This window comes from Schistocerca cancellata, chromosome 5, assembly GCF_023864275.1.
Source record: "Schistocerca cancellata isolate TAMUIC-IGC-003103 chromosome 5, iqSchCanc2.1, whole genome shotgun sequence".
Taxonomy (NCBI): domain Eukaryota; kingdom Metazoa; phylum Arthropoda; class Insecta; order Orthoptera; family Acrididae; genus Schistocerca; species Schistocerca cancellata.
In genome coordinates this window covers 233,767,684-233,778,144 of record NC_064630.1, presented here as the reverse complement: position 1 = coordinate 233,778,144, position 10,461 = coordinate 233,767,684, and positions in this window count along the sequence as shown.

Sequence of the window (10,461 nt, the reverse complement as noted above, 5' to 3'; positions counted from 1 at the left end):
GCAGCTAGCGCCATTCGACGGCCAACACCGCGGTTCCTGGTGTGTCCGCTGTGCCGTGCGTGTGATCATTGCTTGTACAGCCCTCTCGCAGTGTCCGGAGCATGTGTGGTGGGTCTGACACACCGGTGTCAATGTGTTCTTTTTTCCATTTCCAGGAGTGTATTTCCTTCCTTGAGGCGGGGAGCAACGATACCGGAAACCTATCTCTCTATTGAAATTATATGCATTCTCGGACCTTTCTTCTATAAATGTTGGTTTCTTGGCTAGTACACGTACGTCATTAAACCGATGTCAGAGCCACAGTTCTCATGATTTTTCGCTACTGTCGATTTTACACTTCGTTTTGTTCCCGTGTGCCGTTCGTGTTCCTTAACGCGTTCTTTAACAGTTCTTCCCGTTTCGCCTATATACACTTTGCCGCAGCCACATGTCACTTGATAAACGGCTGTGTTGGTGAGGCAATCAGGTGCATCCGTTTTTTTCGGAAAAAATCTTTTATTTTATTTTCACTAAAGAAAGATGTCTGGATATCATTTTCCTATAGAATTCTGCTTAAGCGGTAAGTGACCCCAGAAACGAACAGTAACCTAATGGAGTGAGAAGGCGGTTCCTTGTCATTCTTATTAGCGTGATTAATATTCCGCCTAAAGGCCCTGTCGATTGAACAACTATCACAGCAATTTTCGTTCATTGAACTACTATCACAGCCATTTTCGTTCATTGTCCTCTTTGAAAAATTGAACTCAGAGTTCAGGTTGTCGTCGTCGCTGATACCGAAGGCACGTGAAGACACAGTGCTGAGCACCGCTTGCTTCTGGGCTGGGTGGTGGTGCGAAGTGGCATCTAAATACCTGTTTGTGTTGGCCGGCTTTTTATACACTCTGTGACCTAGAGTATAAACAGATCTTCTGTATACCAACACATTTAGGAACGGGAGACCGACCTCACTCCCAACCTCCAAGGTAAATTCGGTTTTGGAGTGAATTCCATTTCAGAAATTGTGGAACACGTGAAGTTCTTCTTCGCTGTGTGGCCATATAACAAATGTAACGTCAACATAGCGGAGCCAACAGGATGGTTTGAAAGGAGCACTATTTAAAGCCTGTTGCTCAAAATGTTCCACGTAACTGTCAGTTGCAATTGGCGATATGGGTGAGCCCATAGCAAGGTCATCAGCTTGTTCATATAATTCACCATTGTATTTGAAATAGGACGAACGAAGACATAATTTAAGTTACAAACTTATTGAGCAACTTTCTCTCTTATGATCTCCATTGAATCTAATACTGGGACGTTACTAAATAACGGTATCGCAACGAAGCTAACAAGAATGGCACCAGCAGATATCATCAATGTCCGCGTAATTTCTAAAAAATGTTTTGAATCTTTGACAAAAGTATTTGTTTTACCAACTAGATGTCTTAGTTTAAGACACAAATGACGTGCTAAAAAAATAAGTTGGCGGGTTAATCCCACTGACCGCAGATTTCTTGCAATAGAGCTGTCCAGTCTGGAGTCTGATATAAGATTTTTCACTTTCCGAACGATTCTGTTCGTCGGATCGTTTTTTAACTTGCGATACACAGCATCAGATAGTAGCTGTTCCATCTTCCTGTAAAAATCCACAGTGTCCAAAACAACAGTAGAATTTCCCTTATCCAATTTCGTTACAACCATGCTTTCGCTTCTCATGAGTTCATTAAGAGATTTTCTTTCCTGCGCCAGTATGTTGCTTTTGGGAGGTTTCGGTTTCCGAAGAACTCTCGACGCATCTTGTCTTACTTCTTCGGCCTACACCTTCGGAAGACGAAACAAGGATGCTTCGACGGCACTTATGATTTCTTCAACAGGCATTCTCTTCGGTATAGTTGCGAAATTCAGACCTTTGCCCAGAACTGAAACAGCTGCTTCATCGACTACTTCTGACGAGAGGTGCACCACTGCTCTTTTCGGATTCGCAGTGACTTCTTCCTTGTGCACTTTAGCCGCTAGCTTCTCGAAATTCTCTTTTTATTTCTTAGCAGTGAAATCCGAAGACTTTATTCTGTCAACTTCAACCCAGTCCTGGTATGAGAGAATTATCGCCAGTGAAACATGCAGATCGATTAAAACGGAGTTAACATAATTCAAGTCTCCACGTATTTGCTGGATTCTTTCACGAAGAAGTGCTTCGCTCGCCCTTTGGTAGATCCTCCTGGCTTCTATTGTCTGCACATGGTGGCTAGTTCTGGCGAATTGAAATAACGTCTTCATTACGACACTGGGAGAAAAGGCCAGATCGCTTAGTAATTTACCTCTTCTTCTGCGAAGGTTCTCCAGTATTCTCATGGTGGTATAAACCTCTTGCTCATAGAAGCGTTTTTTGTATGTCTGCATGGTTTCGTGGCCAATGTCACTAAAGTTAAAATCTTCTAGGTTGTTAGGCCGGGTCATATGTCCATCTAAAATAATCGTGAAAAAGATCTCAGCAGCGGGGTGGGAACGTCGATTATTTTAGAAGGAAATATGACACGGCCTATCAACCTAGGAGATTTTAACTTCAAGCGAGCTTTGATCTGGGTCTATCTCTGCCCCTTGGTACTCATTAAAATACAATATCTGATTTCGGAACCTCTGTCTGACCATGATGTAATCTAACTGAAATCCTTCTGCATCTTCCTGCTTTCTCCACGTACAGCTCCTCCACTTGGAAGTCTTAAACAGAGTATACGCCATACTATCTGAAATTTATTGCAGAACTGAATTAGTCTTTCTGCTCTTCCATTCGTACTACCAAGTCTATATTTTCGCGTAACCCTTTCTTCTACTCCTTTTCCTGCAATTGCACTCGGTCGTAAGGCAGTGTATTGTTGCCATACACTTCCACCAGCTGAGCATTGATTATTGTAGAGTTGATCCCATTCAAATGTAGAAAACTAATTACTGTACGATCCACGCTTTTTTTTTTTTTTTTTTTTTTTTTTTTTTGTTCCACTAGCGACGTGCAACGGTACTGTGGTGTGGAGATTTGAATGTATACCAAGACAGCAGATACAGATCAGCTAGCAAACAAAAATACAATTACGCAACCAAATTTTTTCAAAATTTGGAAAAAAGTCAGAAGAATGTGTGGAGAAAAATTTGAGCCTGTCGGAAGAAGTGGCCAAGGAAGGCCGAGGAAGCGACGGGTACTGTAACAGACAAAACAGTATAAGTCCTAATGCTTAATGTGAAGATGATAATGATGGTGCTTTTTCGAGTGATAATTAAGATTTTATGAATAACTTCGTAAATTCTTCGACCATCTCGTCGCCAGACAGCGGGTCATCTGCTTGGACGTAGTTTCTGCCATAGACTGGGAGGTGAAGTACACCAACTTCACATTCTGTTTGGTGTCCAGGGCAAAAATACACACAATACCGATGCTCGGAGTACGTGAGGACGGGCATCAGGTCAATCGTCCAAATTCTCTGTAACAAATTGAATCACCTGTGTCGTTGGAAACTGGAAAGCATAGCAACTCTAATACGCGGTTTCACCTGTGAAGTGGCCGTGACGCTGTAAAATACATTGTCACAGGCGAGATAGGGAGCAGGTGGTACTGGTTACAGCGTGCCGCAAATGTGCGCTACCTTTTTGTTGTACCCTTTTTAAACCGGCATATTTATTTTACGCGCAGAGCGCTGGATAAACAGCAATTTGCAGTTGGCCGGTTAATTCCTGCGGTCAAGCGCGTACGGGTGCGGAAATAGCATACAGCAGGGTGGTTGGTATGTAGGGATGCGCGGGAAAGTACGCGATACGAAGGCAGATGAAAGCGTTTCTCATCGTTTCTCCTTCTCTCTCTCTCTCTCTCTCTCTCTCTCTCTCCTGCTCTAGTGGAGTATCATGTGTGAGGAAAGGTTAATAGGTGCTCCTTTAGTAGCTGCATCGCGTTTACTCGAGATAACCGGGAAAAGTTGTACTGTACCTAAAAAGTCTCTTAATACACAGCGTAGTCGTCAGTGATCAGTGATTCCATTAAACTTTACCTAGTCCTCTTGCATACGAAGGTCAGCACGTTTATGTAGGTTATAAACGAAAGTGACTGAGTGAGAAATGCCCTTAGTACATTTGCTTGTATCTAAGTTGGTTCTGTACGTAAAGCTCAATGCGTAACGAGAGAAAACTAGCTAAAAATAAGAAAATTAGATTAAACTTTGTCTTATCACCGAGTCGCCAGGAATGTAAACACACCAATAAAATATGTGATCACATCAATTAAAGTTTATTACATCTGCATAACGAATGCCTTCAGAAAAGCCTAAGCAAAGCCATGTCAATGTCAGCATGCCGAACATGCTGCTGGTTCTAATATAGTAGTTATGGTCCACAAAAATTTCGCATTTGGAACAGAAACATGAATGTGTCTTATACACCCCTGGAAATGGAAAAAAGAACACATTGACACCGGTGTGTCAGACCCACCATACTTGCTCCGGACACTGCGAGAGGGCTGTACAAGCAATGATCACACGCACGGCACAGCGGACACACCAGGAACCGCGGTGTTGGCCGTCGAATGGCGCTAGCTGCGCAGCATTTGTGCACCGCCGCCGTCAGTGTCAGCCAGTTTGCCGTGGCATACGGAGCTCCATCGCAGTCTTTAACACTGGTAGCATGCCGCGACAGCGTGGACGTGAACCGTATGTGCAGTTGACGGACTTTGAGCGAGGGCGTATAGTGGGCATGCGGGAGGCCGGGTGGACGTACCGCCGAATTGCTCAACACGTGGGGCGTGAGGTCTCCACAGTACATCGATCTTGTCGCCAGTGGTCGGCGGAAGGTGCACGTGCCCGTCGACCTGGGACCGGACCGCAGCGACGCACGGATGCACGCCAAGACCGTAGGATCCTACGCAGTGCCGTAGGGGACCGCACCGCCACTTCCCAGCAAATTAGGGACACTGTTGCTCCTGGGGTATCGGCGAGGACCATTCGCAACCGTCTCCGTGAAGCTGGGCTACGGTCCCGCACACCGTTAGGCCGTCTGCCGCTCACGCCCCAACATCGTGCAGCCCGCCTCCAGTGGTGTCGCGACAGGCGTGAATGGAGGGACGAATGGAGACGTGTCGACTTCAGCGATGAGAGTCGCTTCTGCCTTGGTGCCAGTGATGGTCGTATGCGTGTTTAGCGCCGTGCAGGTGAGCGCCACAATCAGGACTGCATACGACCGAGGCACACAGGGCCAACACCCGGCATCGTGGTGTGGGGAGAGATCTCCTACACTGGCCGTACACCACTGGTGATCGTCGAGGGGACACTGAATAGTGCACGGTACATCCAAACCGGCATCGAACCCATCGTTCTACCATTCCTAGACCGGCAAGGGAACTTGCTGTTCCAACAGGACAATGCACGTCCGCATGTATCCCGTGCCACCCAACGTGCTCTAGAAGGTGTAAGTCAACTACCCTGGCCAGCAAGATCTCCGGATCTGTCCCCCATTCAGCATGTTTGGGACTGGATGAAGCGTCGTCTCACGCGGTCTGCACGTCCAGCACGAACGCTGGTCCAACTGAGGCGCCAGGTGGAAATGGCATGGCAAGCCGTTCCACAGGACTACATCCAGCATCTCTACGATCGTCTCCATGGGAGAATAGCAGCCTGCATTGCTGCGAAAGGTGGATATACACTGTACTAGTGCCGACATTGTGCATGCTCTGTTGCCTGTGTCTATGTGCCTGTGGTTCTGTCAGTGTGATCATGTGATGTATCTGATCCCAGGAATGTGTCAATAAAGTTTCCCCTTCCTGGGACAACGAATTTACGGTGTTCTTATTTCAATTTCCAGGAGTGTAGATCGTGGAAATGATGGTAAGTAGTCCGAAGTTGTAATTTACCAGATATGGTCGTTCGAAAAAAGGCGGAAGATGTAACAGTTTAGTTGTCACGTAGCATGGGGTGTTTGTTCAATCACTGCATTCAGGAAAGAGCCTGAAGTTCGCGAATGACGAGCAAATTTACTATCCAGTTGCAAGTCATTAAGAATAGACAATCAGCCGAGTTAGGGTGGAACCGCACTAGGTTAAAGCTATCCTTCAGTAGGATTTTTGGTAAAAATGTAATGTTGCAGTTATCTTCACGAGGTGCGTCCAGATTGGAAGGTTACAACAAACCCTGTTGGCATTTTACATAAGCCTTATTGAGTTCCCAGGCTTATTAATCTGGATTATTGCCCTTGTATTCCTACCGCGTTCATCGCTGCTTCCATTCACTTGACCTTTAACACATGGGATCCTACACATTCTACGGGTATCTGTTCAGAAGGTACGAGGGCGTGCTGAAATGAAATGGATCCGAATTTTTTATTCTGTTCTCAATATCCGCTGGGATATTACACGTCATGCATATCACTCGGTCTACTTTCCCGCTTCACTGACGCAAGTTGCAACCCTCTTCTGCTAAAGGGCTCCGAATTGTAGCGCGTAACATGGCGGTGTGTAACGTAACCATGTCGGTGCGTGAGAAACAGAATGCTGTAATCGAGTTTCGAATTAGAAGAGTTTGTCCACACATGGAACACCCTCTTCCTCAGCTTGACAACTCCAGACTACACACAAGCGCAACCATCTGCAGCATTGGGTTCACTGTCATCAATAATCCTCCTCACTGTCATCCTCCGCAAAGTAGCATATTAGGACCAATGCTGTTCCTGATACACATCAATGACTTTCCCAGCAGTGTTACTCATGGTGAAAAAATCCTCTTCGCTGGTGACGGCAATATTATAGTCACGGAGAAAACAGGAGAACTCTTGCCGAGAAAGCAACTGAAACTCTCAAGGAAGTTTATGATTGGTCAATAAATAATAAACTGACACTGCACATAAATAAAACTAATGCCATGAATTTCAGTTTGAAGAGGAAAAATGACAATGTTACATTAAATGTAGATAGCACCTCTATAGTCTGTGAAGTGGTGTGAACACACAAAGGTACTTGCGAACACAATGTCATCAGCTTGTTATGCCCTTAGAACCCTATCATCCGTGTTTAACATGCAGTGTCTTTTAGTTACACATTATTCATATGTATACTCAATTCTTAGCTATGGAATTCTTTTTTGGGGAGCATATGTACAAAATATGAACACAATTTTCAAACTCCAGAAAAAAGCCATATGAATAGTAACCAAAAATACTAGTCGAGCTCATTGTTTGTTCAGAACACTCGGGATTTTAACTACTCCACATGAATACATTTACCAGTCAGTTGCACACATCAAAAATAACATTGGTAATTATTGCACAAACAGATCTCTCCATGACCATGCAACAAGAGATAGACTCAACTTAAATTTACCAAGAAAAAATAAAAATAAAACTCAAAACTGCATTTTCGACCAAGGAATAAAACTGTAGAAGAAATTACCAAAAGACATGAAAGAAATTCACAAAATACACTTATTTAAAAAGGCAGCTAAAGAGTACCTGTTATGCAATACATTTTATACATTGAAGGATTAGTTAGCTAAAACAGAGTAGACGTTTGATATAAAATGTTATACAAATAAATAATAATAATGATGATTGTAAAATGTCCTACATTCCACATAACACCTTCACTTTATGTTTTTTTCTTTCTTTTTTTCCTATCTAGAAGTACTTACCCCCATGCTATGCGTAGCACAATACTAACACCTCTTCCTCTTTCTGAGCACCAACATCTCACTCATTATGGAGGGATGCTGACTCAGTTTTTCAGGATAGCAAATGGGAAGTTGCGGTACATAAAATGACCCAGAGATGATCAGTGTGTGTGTGCGTGCTTGTGTGTGTGTGTGTGTGTGTGTGTGTGTGTGTGTGTGTGTGTGTGTGTGTGTGTGTGTGTGTGTATGTATGTATGTGTGTGTCTGTGTGTGTAGTGAGTGAAGTGTTATGAAACAATGTGTGTATAGTGTGTGCAGTGATTGATAGATATGAGTGAACAATCTGGCATTACATTATTTAATAAGATATTTGCAAAAAGAGTATTGTATACCAGGAGTAAATCTAATGATTGTCTCTAACTAGAAGTCTGTAAATATATGTGTATACGAATTAGCTTATTTTAAATTGATCTAAATTTGTAAATGCTTTGATTTGTCCTATATCCTTCTAAAAGGAGATATACGGATGAATAAAGCTACTACTACTACTACTAGTAGTAGTAGTCCCCATTCAATTTTCATTTGTTTCCAAAATTGAAATGACGCTTTCGAAGACTTCACTTTGATAGAGATGAAGATATGTAAGCAGAGGTGAGGTTGTGGCTCCGTCGACGAAGTCAAACTTTCTACATTGTCGGAATCATCAAACTGATCTCTTGTTGGGAGAAATGTGTTTGTCGCCATAGTGACTACGTTTATAAATAAATACGTGGATATGAAAAATAAAGACGTGGAATAATAATAAAGTTTGTTTTATTTAAAATGTTTTAAGAGTTTTCATACAAAGAATTACGAGGCATTGCTTTTCAGCGCATCCTAAAAATACCAGGAGTCACTTGTATACACTTTAAGTTACTAGTCGAATGAAAGAATTTGGGTCCCTCGAACGTTTCTGTGTTCTGGTCTTCGACAACTGTGGTGGAACAAACACTCTCCTTAGGGAGATGTAAGCCTGGCGGTTGCATTTTTTGTTTGTTTGTTTGCGATTTAGAGTTAAATATATCTCTATTCACAAGAGCCCAAATCGTGGACCGATTTTAGGAGACCACTCCGCGGTTCTTGAAGTTAGCTGGAACTTAGGAGTGAGGGCGGAATTACAAGATAAGCAAAACTAAAGTTAATAATGATCAGAAACCTTGAACGTTAGTTAAAACACTGCAAATGTAGTAAAAAGGTAAAATGAACATTTACAGCAACCGTTCTTTTTTAACTGGGATTTCGGTGAGAGTCCGTAGGACAATCAGTACCCATGGTGGAAAATCTTCTTCGTCGTGTGGCTACGGCGAGTAAAAAGTAGAACGCTTTTTACAGCCTGCGCTTTATCTGCTAGTTCCTTAGATAACATGGAACATACAGTTAAAACATGAGGGTTGCATGTACTGGAATGGGTTAAGAAGTGGCGCACAATCAGTTCTTCGCTACAGTCAAATCAAATTCAAGAGCGGTCGCTGTTTAACAAATGATGATGGCTGAAAAGATAGTGTCCTATACATAATTCAGTTATATTCTCTCCATAAGGACGAGAGGAAGAGGCCCAAGATGAAGGGAGGGTTTACTTTTCCTGACCTTGTTCCCATGAAGAGACGTTTGTGCCTGCGTGATAGAATGTTCCCACGTATAGCAACGCTGAGATCGTCGGAGGGTTAAGAACAGCTAGAAAAGCCTGGGTAGTAGAGTTGCAACGATGTTAACAACATTAGCAGCCTCATTCTCTTACACACCGACATGTCCAGGAAGCTGTATGGTCAACATTCAGTTCCCTCATCCTGAGAAGTTAGAAGGGGCGATCTGGTTTACATGGTGAAAACTTTCTAAAGCCAAGATAGCATAGATATACCTTTATACACAAACAACTGGTTTCGACTGACTTAGCTGTCATCTTTTGGTCTTACAAAATATATATTATAAAACGTGTTTATTTTAGTTGGACCTCACGTCAAGTTGTCTATCTTGTACATAAAGTGTAGCTCGTAATACGTGGTATATTAGGAAAGTAAGGTCCGATGGGATGTAAAATGGAAACCACAGTGAAAATCTGATGAAGTTTTGCACAGATGCGTTGGGCAGTGCCTCTAGTATGCCTGTTGATCGCTTCACGTCGCTCTTTTCAGTTCTGAGCACACAGGGAGCACATAAAGATGCTTAGAACAATAGTGTCTGCCGCCAAGTATGAGAGACTGGTGTGAGATTTGGCCTGATGTCATGCAGCCCGCATAACATAGCTGCCATGCGTTTCCCTCTGCATGAAAGTTCTCGGCCACACTCTCCAAGGGCAATGAAGATACTCCTGCAGCGTTCGATAGAAAATGTTTGATCACCCACAACAGAGGCCGTAATTGACTCTCCCTGAGTTTCATCTCTGCTCACATGAACCGCTGGCTATGAAGACAATGTTCTGGCAGACACAACAAGCTGTAGACTAGTGTAGAGAATTGGCTGGAAGAACGTACAGCTGCCTTCTATGACGAGGGATTGGAAAGTTGGTACAATCCTACGACAAATGAGTAAATCGGAACTGTGACTATGTAGAGAAGTAGCTGGAAGGTGTAGCTAACTGTTGCAAATAAAAGATTTTTTATTTTCACAGTGGTTTCCATTTTGCTACCGATCGGACCTTACTTTCTGAATTTCCTCGTATAAATGTTTGTCATAAATAAAACATTTAAAATCAAGGAGCACCTTCTGTACATGGCCATGTCCATATACGTAGCGTTCACAGATGGTGTTTGAGTCATAAAAAAACACAATATACAATAAAATAAAAAGTAGCACATCTGTTAATATTAGTTGGACA